The following is a 14,461-nucleotide window of genomic DNA, read 5'->3' as shown; positions in this document are numbered from 1 at the left end:
ATGACTTCCCCTCCAGGGTGTTCAGTGAAATATTTGGGTAGGCAGGTGCCCTTCCATGCTTTGAACTATTCAGGAGAACACTTTGGCCATGTATCTGCTATGCAACAATCTTAAGTAGTGTTGCTTCATTAAACAACCCAAGGAAGATCAAAGTACCCTTTGCTCTCATGGTCCTTAAGGATTGTTTCTGACTGAAGGTATTATTCAGCAAGACTCTCCATGTGTTTTGAAAGAGTAGTTAGAACAAATGGCCCTACATCTCCCAACCAATATCTTTCGAAGAACTCTCTTGAGCTATGCAAAACTATCATTATGCAATCAGGGTACATATTACTATCCTCCTTAGAAAATCACTTTGAATCAAGGTTAACTTGCTTCCACTCCAGTTTGATGAGTTCTGTGATGTCTGATAAGTCCAATGTGCACTCTGCAGCTTCTGTCATATGTGGGAAAGGTAGTACTTGGAGGGTTAGGTAGATGAGTTGTTTGGAGGTTTGTGCACTCTCTTCAATACCTCAACTTTTCCTCTGTGTGTTGCTGACAAAGTCACTCGAAGTGTTCAATGTCTTCCTGAATTAAGCTTCCTCAATTTTGATCAGTCGCAAACCAGGGACTACCAGAGCCAGCAGGGATGTTTGACCTCTGCTGGGATGCTGTCTGGAAATTCTAAAAGCATTTCCACTGCCCTCTTGGGGAGGAGGACAACATGATATCTCACTTATTACATCATTGTTCAAGGCGATGAGTAGAGTCAACAGATCCATAATTGAATTCCACACTATTGTCTTTCTTTCTGGAGTCATTTCCCATTATACATCCAATAACAAAGATCTATATTCTCTCATGGAATGTTGCTGTCATTGGAAAAGACAGCATTTGATGCCAAAACCTGATTGTCCTTGAACTCAGTGACTTCCACACCATTTCAGAGGACAGTTAAGAGTCAACCACATTGCTGTGGATTTGGAGTCACATGTAGGAAGACCAGGTATGTTTGGCAATTTCCTTCCTCAATGGGCATTAGTGAACCAGATGGGTTCTAAGAACAGTCAACAATAGTTTTGTGGTCACCATTGCTGAGACTCACTTTTAATTTGGGGTCTATTTGAATTTAAATTTCATGAGCTGCCATGGTGGGATTTTAACCCATGTCCCCCAGAGCATTAGCCGGGGCTTCAGAATTACCAGTCGAGTGAAAGTACCACCATATCACCATCTCCTCATATGGATTAAGGAAACAGAAAAGGGAGTTGAAAGGTTCCATGTGGATTTTCAGAGAATTGCAGAGACAACAGTGCCCACAAGCCACCTGGCCCTCTTGAAGCAGACTTGAGCATTAAATGTGAGCTGTCCCATTGGATGATTGCCTTTGGTAAGGATTATAGTTGAGGAGTGAATGCCTAACGACAGGGGGAATCAAGAAATGTGAATTGATACATTTTGTTAGGAAGAACAAGGGAAGAATAAAGGATACAATTTAAAGGGAGTGCAGTGAACAGGGAGACCTGGGAGTACATGTGCACAAATCATTAAAAGTGGAAGGGCAGGTGCATAAAATCAATAATAAGGCAGATTGCATCCTGGCCTAGTGCAAAAGCAAGAAGGTTTTGGTGAACCTGTATAAAACGCTAATTTGGCCTCAATTGGAGAATTCTATTCAATTCTGGACACCACACTTTTGGAAGGATGTGTAGGCATTTGAGGATGAGAGACTTCAATTACATGGATATATTGGAGAAACTGGTGTTGTTTTTCATTTACATTGAAGGTTGAGAGAAGATTTGAAAGAAGTGTGCAAAGTCATGATGGATCTGGACAGGATAGATGGGGATAAACTGTTCGCATTGGGAAAAGGCTGTGAGCCAGAGGTCACTGTGTTAAGGTGAATGGCAAAAGAACCAAGAGCATAAACACATGTTTATGCATAGACTGTTTTGTGTCTGCAATACACTACCTGAGAGATAGATTCAATTGTGTTTTGAAGTGGAAATTGTCTAGTTATTCAATTAGAAAAAAATTGTAGAGCTGTAGGGAAAGGGTTGAGAAGTAGGATGAACTGAACTATTCTTGCGGAGAGTCAGCATTGACATGATGGCCTGAATGGAATCGTTCTATCCAGTGTACATTCCATTATGTTTCTGTAAGGCATAAGGCCACCTTGCCTTTTTGAAACTGGTTTGAATTTTGTATTATTTTGTATTCTTATTACTAGAGGGTCAATTTTCTGTTGTGGTGATATTGAAAAAGAACAGGCTTGGAAACCTTGCTATATTGCAATCTCTAACCTTAAGACATAAATGTTACTGCATTAGCTGCTGTTTCATACTGTGAAGATTAACTGGTTTCTCCATAATTCTTGGGGGAATAAGATTGCTTACCTGTGATCAGTTTTGGTCCTGCCATCACATAACCAATACTTTGATTGTCCACGCAGAATGTTCTGAATTTCAGAGCATTGCTACACAATGACTCGTGGATGGTAGCCACTTGCACCTGCCTATGATAAACTGTTTCGATCTAGATGTTTTTAAGTTTCAAGGTCAGAGGCGATAAATTTAGGGCCAGAATTTTGTCATTTGGGTGGACATGCATCCAACCTGACAGGACATGAAATTGCGTAAGAAATGTGTGTCTTGACATCAACACGCGCTCACGCAATATTTCACCAGGCAGGTGCTTGCAGCAGTTCAAAGCATGCCCATTGACAATTAAGCTGCCAGTTTTACAGTTGGTGGATGGGCCTATTGGCCAGGCAGCTTTCACATTTTCACTATACTCTCAATCCAGGGTGCGATGAAATGTCCAAGGTGAAATATAAATTGAAAATATGCCTGGAGACTGATGCTTCCTGAATTCTGCTTTCAGGTGCTTGAACATGCTGCATTGATACAGTTTAATGCATTTTTAAAAACTCATTTAATTTGCGCAGGTCTGTACCTCCCCAAGACAGCTCAGCAGCAGCTGCCTGCCTCAAGGGAACTCATTCGAAGTGCCTGCCTGCACCGTCACTTTTCTGTACGTCCATACTCTTCCCAGTGCCCATGACAGCACTGAGCCTTTCTCAGCATGCATTTCTTGCTAGCTGTCTGTTAATCAGCTAGCCAACGTGAAATTGCGATCGGGGACCAATCGCAGTCATAAGCACATTTTGTGCCTGCTTCCCGGACTGCTGATTGGACGGCTCAAATAAGCACAAGGTTCAGGTCTGCTTTAGATTTGTGAGTTGCACAAATATTAGGAGACGTAAATTCCACATAAGATTTTGTGTTGATATGACCATTTAAGAAGGGAAACCGCACCTATGCTCATTTCAGAGTTCACACAGAAATTGCAAAAAGCACCTGATCCTTGGCAGCCATCTGAGCAGCCTTTAATGGCCATTTTTCAGGTGAACAGGCAATTCCAGAAACTCTATACATATTTAAAGTCATGCCTTTGCTGAGCATGACACTCTCTATTCCTCTTATTTTTGTCTCAAGTGCACTTAGTTTCCTTTCACCCTGCCATTATCGGCCAGAAACCCTCTGCCCCACTGTCCTCTTTAAAATCATCCCTCCTTATAGTTCCTTTGGCTGTTTGCTGCTTGTTATGACTAATACTCTGTAAAGCATTTTGTTTTTCTACATGAACAGTGCTGTATAAATGCAAAATATTGTAAACTGTGGGTGGATTTCTCCCATCTGCGAACTAAGTCCCGTGGCAGAGGCTGGCGGAAAAACATGCCAAATCCTCGCACCTCATCATCATTAATTATGTATCCAGGTATGTTGCGCCATATTCCATGTTGGGCCAGACCTGATAGCGTGTAGTCTGCCGTCCTATCTGGGTGCCATGTTGAAAAGGCTCCCAAATTTACTGACCCACTTTTGAAGAAGGAAGATGAATCTCTGAGAAAGAGGATGCCAGGAACATTCAGAATACAGGCGGGAGATAGAGAACCTAGTGGAGTGGTGTAGCGACAACAATCTCTCCCTCAATGCCAGCAAAATTAAAGAGCTGGTCATTGACTTCAGGAAGCAAAGTACTGTACACACCCCTGTCAGCATCAACGGGGCCGAGGTGGAGATGGTTAGCAGTTTCAAATTCCTAGGGGTGCACATCTCCAAAAATCTATCCTGGTCCACCCACGTCGACGCTACCACCAAGAAAGCACAACAGCGCCTATACTTCCTCAGGAAACTAAGGAAATTCGGCATGTGCACATTAACCCTTACAAACTTTTACAGATGCACCATAGAAAGCATCCTATCGGTCTGCATCACAGCCTGGTATGGCAACTGCTCGGCCCAGGACTGCAAGAAACTTCAGAGAGTCGTGAACACCGCCCAGTCCATCACACGAACCTGCCTCCCATCCATTGACTCCATCTACACCTCCCGCTGCCTGGGGAAAGCGGGCAGTATAATCAAAGATCCCTCCCACCCGGCTTACTCACTCTTCCAACTTCTTCCATCGGGCAGGAGATACAGAAGTCTGAGAACACGCACAAACAGACTCAAAAACAGCTTCTTCCCCACTGTCACAAGACTCCTAAATGACCATCTTATGGACTGACCTCATCAACACTACACCCTGTATGCTTCATCCGATGCCAGTGCTGATGTAGTTACATTGTATATGTTGTGTTGCACTATTATGTATTTTCTTTTATTCCCTTTTCTTCCCATGTATTTAATGATCGGTTGAGCTGCTCGCAGAAAAATACTTTTCAGTACATGTGACAATAAACAAATCCAATCCAATCCAATCCAATCTGAGGCTGCAAAGTGGGTCCCCTGCAGGTCACCGAATCTGGAAGGTGCACCGCTAGGTGTTCCCTCCCACCCCTAATGTGGTGTTCTGGGGTCCAGTGTTGCTCGCAGCCTCGATCCTGAACTCCAGAGGCAGCCTCAGGCATTGTTCAGTTGAGTTCTGACATCTGCACGCCATATCGTTCCAGACGTGATTAGGACCGGTTTGTTTGTCTGCTGCGCCAGCCGTGGAAAATCAGGCATGGGTGGTCGGGCCTCCATCTGCATCCCATCAGCAAGATGAAAATGAGTTTCACGCGAGCCTCCAGCTGGTTTTCCAATCCTCCATGGCAGCCACCAGGGGCAAACCCTCCCCCCCCCCCCACTGTATGTTTTGTTTTCAAATACTTACAAATTATGTGTATGTGTTCTGGTATATGTCACTGCAGGAATGTTCTGTTTCTACTTAAATGAATTCATTTTGCACACTATAGTGAGGGAAAGCATGAGATTTGATTCTCTAAATGGCTACTATTGCACTGCACATTTATTTTTAAATAGATACAAAGGGTCAGATTTCTACTGTGAAAGCAGGCAGCTTAGAACTGCCTTTATTTTAAAATTGGGTTTCCTCTGGATGCTCCGGTTTCCTCTCACAGTCCAAAGATGTTCAGGTTAGATGGATTGGCCATGCTAAATTGCCCTTAATTGTCCAAAGAAAGGTTACGTGGGGTTACTGGGGTACGGGGATAGGCTGGAGCTGTGGGCTTAAGTGGGGTGCTCTTTCCAGGGGTCGATGCAGACTCGATGGGTTGAACGGCCTCCTTCTGCACTTTAAATTCTTTGATTTTATGAATTAACCCAATTTTAGGCAGCCAAGGCTGGGACAGAGGTGGGCAAGTGCTAAGACAGGCTGTTTAATAGGTTCACCTCAGTTTTTTGTCTGGTTTGCTTTGGGCTCTCTATTCCACCCCTTCACACCTCCTCACCCCCAACAATTCCCCATGGCCCCTCATACCCCTCATACAACCTTCAAATCTACTGATGCAGAATCCACCTTGGGAGGATGTCACAAGCCATGTGGAAATGAAATAAATAAACTCCGATTAATCTAATACAGCTCTCACTCATATACACTTGATTGTGAAAAATCTCCCATCCATGAAACCTATTCAAAGCTTTTAAATTTCCTCAAGTGATAATCTATTCTGGAAATAAATAGATTTCTATTCAGTGGCCACTTCAAAAGAGCTAATTCTTCAATAGCACCTTTGAACTGTTAATCAAACGATTAACTTTGAATGCCCTGCTGAGATAATTGTAGCTTTTGAAACTCAGCTAAGCATTCATAATGATCTAATAATAGCCCGTGGAAAATGCCAAGAAAGAACTTTATTGTATTTCTAAAAAGAAGAGGTATGTTGTGGAAGCTTTTTGTCTTGGATTTATCACAACATAATCACAAGAATACCAAATCTCAAATTGAATAAAATTTATACAACATGAGAAGTGTATCGATTGAATGACATCTGGACTCTGATCAAGGCTAATCAGCATCCTGCACTCAAATTCATGTTAGAAATAGAGCAGTCAAACAAGTTCCCTTTCCCTGAATTGGTATTAGATAAATCTGCCAATGAGCTCTCTTCTACTGTCTACTGTAAACTCACCTTCACTGATCAACATACATTTTGTGATTGTTACAGTTTCACATGCTACAAAATTGGCCATGTTAGCAACCCATCAATAGAGCCTGAGCTATTTGCTCATCATGCAAGCTTGATGCCAAAATAGGGCACATCAAAGCAATCTACAAGATAATGGCTACGCTGATCAGATCATTGCTCGGTGTATATTGCGCAAACTCATGAATGGGGCTAAGACCACCACTTTCAGTCCTTAAAAGTTCCCAGTTTACTTTAGGTTCCCCTAGAAGGGTAAGGTGCTGCAAAAATTTGAACAACAGGTGAAGCTAGTCATTTCACATTGCTACCTTACTGTAGCAATGTGAGTGGTATTCCCGACCAACAGGATACTGACATCAAGCCAAAAATACGTTCTACCTACCACACAAATCAGTAACATGGTCTATGAATTTTAATGGTGGTGTGATACCAGGTATGTAGGCCATATGTCCAAATAACTTGTGGAACATATCAAACAGCGCTTCCTTTCGCAATAAGCAAAATACTGGCCATATGCAACTAGGGAGTGTTTGCAAAACTCAGAACATAGTGTCCAACATTAAATATGATTATACGATTGGACAAGACTTACTAAACAAACCAGAGCTTGCTAAATATTACATCAACAACCAATTTAAGATTATCAGTCGGGCACACAGTGTGGCTCACTTGCGCGTTCTGGAAGCTATGTATGTTCATACACAGGGCCCTGTCCTTTGCAAATAGAAAGAATATGTTCATGCATTGTGTCTTGGGGGACAGCCATTCCCTGGATCAATCCCCATTGCAATATCTTGACCAATCAGAGTCGACTGCACTTGGATTGAATTTCATTAAAAACGCTTTATAATTGACTGTTCCATGGCAGCTGCTTCCACCAATCAAGAGTCCACTTTCAATTTGATCAAGCACTCTTTTTTTTCTTTTCTCACATATAAATTGTTGTTCCATTTGAGAATTGGGGCAAAATCCTCCCCCCCCCCCCCCCCACCCCCCTCCCCCGGCGGCGGGTTTTCCTGCAGCAGAGGTGACTTGTCATCAGCCACTAGAAGGATCTTCCAGTTCAGCCAAAGTCAGTGGCGATTTAAATTCTTCACCTGGGTCGCCCTCGGGAAACCAGCCAGGAGGGTCGACTTTGGCGGGCCTGAAAGGTCTTGTGTTATGGGCCAGGGTTTAGACAACCCCAAAGTGTATCATGGAGTTCACCTGACCCACAACTTTTACTAGACTGTGGTATGGAGAGCACACGGTCCCCTCTACAGGTGTGGTAGAGCAGAAATGGGAAAGTATTTTTTAAAGCAAAACAATGTTTATTCCATGAACTTAAGTTAACCTTTTTAAAACATACAGTGAACATCTTAGCAACAATTAATTCAAATACAACCCCCAAAGACTACAACACTAAGTAATCCGTAAGCTGTCCTTTTAACATCCAGAAGACTTACAAAAAACATAACCTCCAACAGAAGCACGTTAGGTTAAAGTCACTACTCAGAACATTTATAATTCTGAATTCACCAAATGATCAAGAGACAGTCTTTTAATGGTAGAGAGATCAACAGTACACCTGCTCTGTCTGACTTCAGCTCCAACACTGAAAACGAAACTAAAACACACCCTGCAGCAAACAAAATTAAAAAGCTGACGGACAGCCCAGCTCCACCCACTCTCTGACATCACTGCAGTAGTAAACACCCATTTCTTAAAGGTACTCTCACTACAGATATTTATATACACACCCATTTATAAACACCCATTTCTTAAAGATACTCTCACATGACACCTCCCCCCAAGAAAAAAAATAAACCATCAACTTCAAGTGGTTTCATTTTTCACCTCGTCACTATCCTTTAACAAGTGCACACAGTAAATATACTTTTTTGTTTAAAAAAAATAGCACACGCAAACAGGTATAATAATATTGTCCATTTTTGTTCTTCTTCCTCCAACTGAAACTGCTTTCGTTCATCACATTCGTGACAAAGCATCAGCTATCACGTTTTCTCGTCCTGCCATATGTACTATTTTTAAATCAAATGGCTGCAACAATAAACTCCAGCGAAACAGTCTTGCATTGTTATTCCGGAATCGCTCCAAAAACATCAACGGATTATGATCAGTATATAAAACGGTGTCAGACGGATTGCTGGTCATATAAATGAGAAAATGTTGCAAAGCCAGCACTAAACTCAGTTTCCTTCTCAATCGTGGAATATTTTTTCTGGTGAGAATTCAATTTCTCTGAAAAATAACCAATAGGCCACTTTAGCCCTTCGTCGTCGTCTTGTAGAAGCACCGCACCTACAACCACATCACTCGCATCAACCGCCACTTTGAATGGTTTTGTATAATTTGGGATGGCTAACATAGGAGCAGTGGTTAACACAGCCTTCAGGCCATCAAATGCCTGTTGACACTCCGCTGTCCACTGGAATTTGGTACGCTTCTTGAGCAAGTCCGTCGGTGGAGCGACCACACTGCTAACATTGGGTACGAATTTCCGGTAAAACCCACTCATACCAAGAAATCGCGTTATTTCCCGTCTTGTCGAGGGTATTGGAAACTCCCCAATAACCTTTGTTTTCACATCACGTGGGACCATTCGATCCTGTCCGATTGTATGGCCAAGGAAAGTGACTTGGGCCTTTCCAAATTCACTTGATCACCAAACCCGCCTCCTGAAGTCGTTCAAATAACTCCATCAGATGTTTCAAATGTTCTGTCCATGTCTGGCTGAAAATTACCAGATCGTCGATGTATACCGCACAATTGGGTAATCCTGAAACAACTTTGTTAGTTAACCATTGAAATGTGGCTGGGGCGTTTTTCATACCAAATGGCATAACTTTGAATTGGTATATACCATCTAGAGTCACAAAAGCTGAAATCTCCTTCACCCTTTTGAATAAAGGTACCTGCCAGTAGCCTTTAAGTAAATCCAGTGTGGAAATAAAAGCTGATTGTCCCACTTTCTCAATGCAATCCTCCAAACGTGGGATAGGATAAGAGTCCGTTCTTGTAACTGCATTAACCTTTCTATAGTCCACACACAACCATTGGGTACCGTCTTATTTAGGTACCATCACTATGTGTGAGCTCCATTGGCTGCAACCCACTTCAATTATGCCATTTCTAAGCATACTCTCAATCTCTTTGTTAACCTGTGCAAATTTTAAAGGGTTAAGTCTGTATGGATGTTGTTTGATTAGAACAGCATTTCCCACATCTACATCATGTATAGCCATTTTAGTACTTCCCAATTTATCTCTACAATCTTGCCCATGTGATATCAATAACTCTTTCAGGTCAGTCCGTTTTTCCTCTGGTAGGTAACTCAACAATTTGTCCCAATTTTTAAGAACATCCTCATTTTCGAGTTTAATTTGAGGTATGTCAAATTCAGTCATCTGGATTTGGTTCATCACTTTGAGTAAGAATCATTAAAATGTCCTCCTTTTCCTCTCCTTCCCTTTCAAAATGTCTTTTCAGTAAATTCACATGACACACTCGGTGAGTTTTCCTTCTATCCGGCGTTTTTGCCACAAAATTCACCTCACTTAATTTGCTTTCAATCTGAAAAGGTCCACAAAACCTTGCTTTTAAAGGTTCACCTACCACTGGTAACAACACAAAAACTTTATCTCCACTGGCAAAACTACGAACTTTGGATTTTTTGTCCGCTACCCGTTTCGTCACATTTTGTGCAACTTTTAAATGTTGTCCAGCCAATTCTCCTGCTCTATTTAATCATTCCCTAAAATTTGACACGTAATCCAATAATGTAATTTCCGATTTCTCACTCACCAATTATTCCTTAATCAATTTAAGTGGTCCTCTTACCTCATGACCAAACATTAGTTCAAAAGGACTACATTTGGTTGACTCATTAGGTGCATCCCTAATTGCAAACAGTATGAATGGAATTCCTTTATCCCAATCCTCTGGATAATCTTGACAATCAGCCCTCAACATTGCCTTTAATGTCTGATGCCACCTTTCTAACGTTCCCTGCGATTCTGGATGGTACGCAGTTGATATAAATTGTTTTATTCCTAAGTTATCCATAACTTCTTTGAATAACCTGGAGCTATTATTTAATCCTTGATCCGATTGTATTTCTGTGGGTAGTCCATATCTAGTGAAGAATTTAAGTAACTCCTCCACAATCTTTTTAGCTGTAATATTACGTACTGGAATGGCCTCTGGAAACCTAGTAGACACATTCATTATCGTCAATAGATATTGATTCCCACTTTTCATTTTCGGAAGCGGTCCTACACAATCAATTAGGACCCTTGTAAAAGGTTCCCCAAATGCTGGAATGAGTATTAAGGGTGCTGGTTTTATCACTGCTTGAAGTTTCCCTATCACTTGACATGTGTGACATGATTGACAAAATTTAACCACATCTTTATGTAGTCCAGGCTGTTTTTTTATTTGAGCTTGAGTTTTCCTTATTCCCAAAGGACATCCCACTGGCACCTCATGTGCAACTTGCAACACCTCCTTTCTATACCCTACCGGCAATACTACTTGATGAACTTCTGCCCACTTTTCATTCGCCTGCATATGTAAAGGTCTCCATTTTCTCATCAAGACATTACTTTTACGGTAATAACACCCTGGTATACACTCAGATTCCTCTTCCATGTATGCTTTCTGATTCATCCGTTTTATTTCTATACCTTTTTGTTGTGACTATGCCAATTTTCCTGAACTACAAATATCCGTCTCATCCTCCACCTGTTCTTGTTCTTTTTCAACCATCTGATCAAAAATCATTTCTCATAATTGCACTCCAACTTCATCTTCTCTCTTTGATTTCTCCTCTTGTCTTAACCTGTGACTTTGCGACCTTGTTACTGCACAATCCGGAAAAATCCCAGGATATTCGACCTTCAACACTTAAGTTGTCTGATATTCTACTGGCGTATCAACCACAGTAGGCATCACTCCCACCTGTGTTCCATCTATATCATTACCCAAGATAAACTGGATTCCTTGACAAGATAGTTTCTCTATTTCTCTTACTACCACTTCACCATTCTTCACTGGACTTTCCAACCTTACCTTATATAATTGAACACTACTCCTCTCACCCTAAATTCCACATATTACCACCTTTTCTGGCAACATTCTTCCCAAACTACATAACTCCTTATCTCTTACCATTAAAGAGTGACTAGCTCCCGTATCTCTTAAAATTGTGACTTATTTACCTGCTCCTCCTGACACACATGAGTAAACTTTACCCACACAAGTAAATTCTTTCAAGAGATCTGGCACCTTCTTATCAATCACCTCTTGATCAGGCTGTATAATCTTTTGCACCTCCTTCGCTTCACTTGGGCTTTCCTTTATCACTTTAACAAACCCCACTGTCTTATACTGTTTTACCATATCAGCCTTCCCAGTGCTTTTCTTCAACCACCAACACTGTGACGTTACATGGCCTAGTTTATTACAGTGAAAACATTTGAAACTTTTCATTTCTTTTCCACCCTCCTGGATTTCTTTTTAAATCTGAGGTACACTCTCCTTATTATCTCCCACAGATCACCTTTACCTTTACCATGTCCCCAGTTTCTATCCCTCACAGGCTGAAACTGATGTTGGAAACCAAACTTTGATTTATGAACTAATTCATAATTATCTGCCATTTCTGCTGCTAATCTCAGTTTTAACCCTCTGTTCTTCCATATGAGTTCTCAGTACATCAGGAATTGAATTTTTAAACTTCTCCAAAAGTATAATTTCTCTGAGAGCTTCATACGTGTCTATTTTCAAAGCCCTTATCCACCTATCAAAATTACTCTGAGCATTTCAAACTCCATGTATGTTTGACCAGGTTCTTTCCTTAAATTTCTAAACCTTTGTCTGTAGGCTTCAGGCACTAGTTCATATGCACCTAAGATGGATTTTTTACCTCCTCATACGACTGTGTTACCTCCTCCGGTCGTGATGCAAACACTTCACTAGCCCTACCTATCAGCTTTGTTTGAATCAGTAATACCCACATGTCCTGTTTAGCTACCTTCTCAAATGAAATGAAAAAGGATTTCACTTCCTTCTCGTCAAACCTTGGCAATGCTTGGACATATTTAAATAGATCCCCACCAAGCCTTCGACTATGACGCTCTTTCTCACTATCCTCAACAATATCATCCAACTGTACGTTTCCCTTTATGCCTGCCAATTTTAACTGACTGTCATGTTTCATGGCCATTTTCTGAAGTTCAAATTCTCTATCTTTATCTTTTTCCCTGATCTGTATCTCCCTTTCTCTTTCTTTTTCTTCTCTATCTCTTTTGTATTCAAGCTGCTTTAATTCTTTCTCATGTTTCATTTGTTTAAGTTGTAACTGAATTTTTGCCATTTCCAATGAATCAAACTGTATCTCAGGCAACTTTAAATGCTTAACCACCACCATAATTACCTAATCTTTTCACATTTTGTCAGGTAATGTTAACTGCAATGTTTTTGCCAAATCTAACAGTCTGCTTTTAGTCTCTGTCTGTAAGGTACTGCGTGTGACTGTCTCCACCCACAAAAACCTCTGAGCCTCTGAAAGAGCCATTGTCCACAACACACTCCCCACTTAAACCGAAATACCACACCTGAAAAGCAACCACAACATGCTCATCCCTCACTGTCTTTAAGTTCACTAAGCCAATCCAATAAATAGACTTTTATCCCGGATGAGCCCCCAATTTGTTATGGGCCAGGATTTAGAGAACCCCAAAGTGTATCATGGAGTTAACCTGACCCACAACTTTTATTAGATTGTGGTATGGGGAGCCCACGGCCCACTCTACAGGTGTGGTAGAGCAGAAATGGAAAAGTATTTTTTAAAGCAAAACAATGTTTATTCCATGAACTTAAGTTAACCTTTTTAAAACATACAGTGCACATCTTAGCAACCATTCATTCAAATACAACCCCCAATGACTACAGCACTAAGTAATCCATAAGCTGTCCTTTTAACATCCAGAAGCCTTACAAAAAACATAACCTTTAACAGAAGCACGTTTGGCTAAAGTCACTACTCAGAACATTTATAATTCTGAATTCACCAAATGATCAAGAGACAGTCTTTACATGGCAGAGTGATCAACAGTACACCTGCTCTGCCTGGCTTCAGCTCCAACACTGAAAACAAAACTAAAACACACCCTGCAGCAAACAGTCTAAAACGAAAGTAAAAGGCTGACAGTCAGCCCAGCTCCACCCACTCTCTGACATCACTGCAGTAGTAAACACCCATTTCTTAAAGGTACTCTCACATGACACTTGGGAGCAGGACGCACTGGGGAATTCTGCCCTTGGTATTCTTGTGATGGTGTCCTGGGGCGTAATTCTCCGGTATCGGCACGATGTCCGCCGACTGGCGCCCAAAACGGCGCAAATCAGTCGGGCATTGCGCCGCCCCAAAGGTGCGGAATGCTCCACATCTTGGGGGGCCAAGCCCCAACCTTAAGGGGCTAGGCCCGCGCCAGACGAATTTACGCCCCGCCAGCTGGCTGAAAAGGCCTTTGGTGCCCCGCCAGCTGGCGCGGAAATGACATCTCCGGGCGGTGCATGCGCGGGAGCGTTAGCGGCCACTGACGGCATTCCCGCACATGCACAGTGGAGAGAGTCTCTTCCACCTCCGCCATGGTGGAGACCGTGGCAAAGGCGGAAGGAAAAGAGTGCCCCCACGGCACAGGCCCGCCCGCGGATCGGTGGGCCCCGATCGCGGGCTAGGCCACCGTGGGGGCACCTCCCGGGGCCAGATCGCCCCGTGCCCCCCCAGGGCCCCGGAGCCCACCCGCGCCGCCTTGTCCCGCCGGTAAGGTAGGTGGTTTAATTTACGCCGGCGGGACAGGCATTTTAGCAGCGGGACTTCGACCCATCCGGGCCGGAGAATCGCGGGGGGGGGGGCCCGCCAACCGGCGCGGCGCAATTCCTGCCCCCGCCGAATATCCGGTGCCAGAGAATTCGGCAACCGGCGGGGGCGGGATTCACGCCAGCCCCCGGCGATTCTCCGACCCGGCGGGGGGTCGGAGA

The 14,461-nt window shown here is 42.6% G+C and overlaps 1 protein-coding gene and 1 long non-coding RNA gene across 5 annotated transcripts in view; one reads left to right on the top strand and one right to left on the bottom strand.

The window, feature by feature from the left end:
• The window catches only part of LOC140427995 (limbic system-associated membrane protein-like), a 1,212,363-nt gene that overhangs the window by 293,796 nt on the left and 904,106 nt on the right, over positions 1-14,461 (top strand). The window lies entirely within an intron of this gene.
• LOC140427996 (uncharacterized) overlaps positions 1-14,461 on the bottom strand; it is a 43,145-nt gene that overhangs the window by 27,560 nt on the left and 1,124 nt on the right. The gene's annotated exons all lie outside the window — the stretch shown is intronic.

Source organism: Scyliorhinus torazame, chromosome 8, assembly GCF_047496885.1.
Source record: "Scyliorhinus torazame isolate Kashiwa2021f chromosome 8, sScyTor2.1, whole genome shotgun sequence".
In the NCBI taxonomy this organism is placed as follows: domain Eukaryota; kingdom Metazoa; phylum Chordata; class Chondrichthyes; order Carcharhiniformes; family Scyliorhinidae; genus Scyliorhinus; species Scyliorhinus torazame.
Note: the sequence above shows the minus strand (reverse complement) of the source record. Positions and strands in the feature narration are given on the sequence as shown.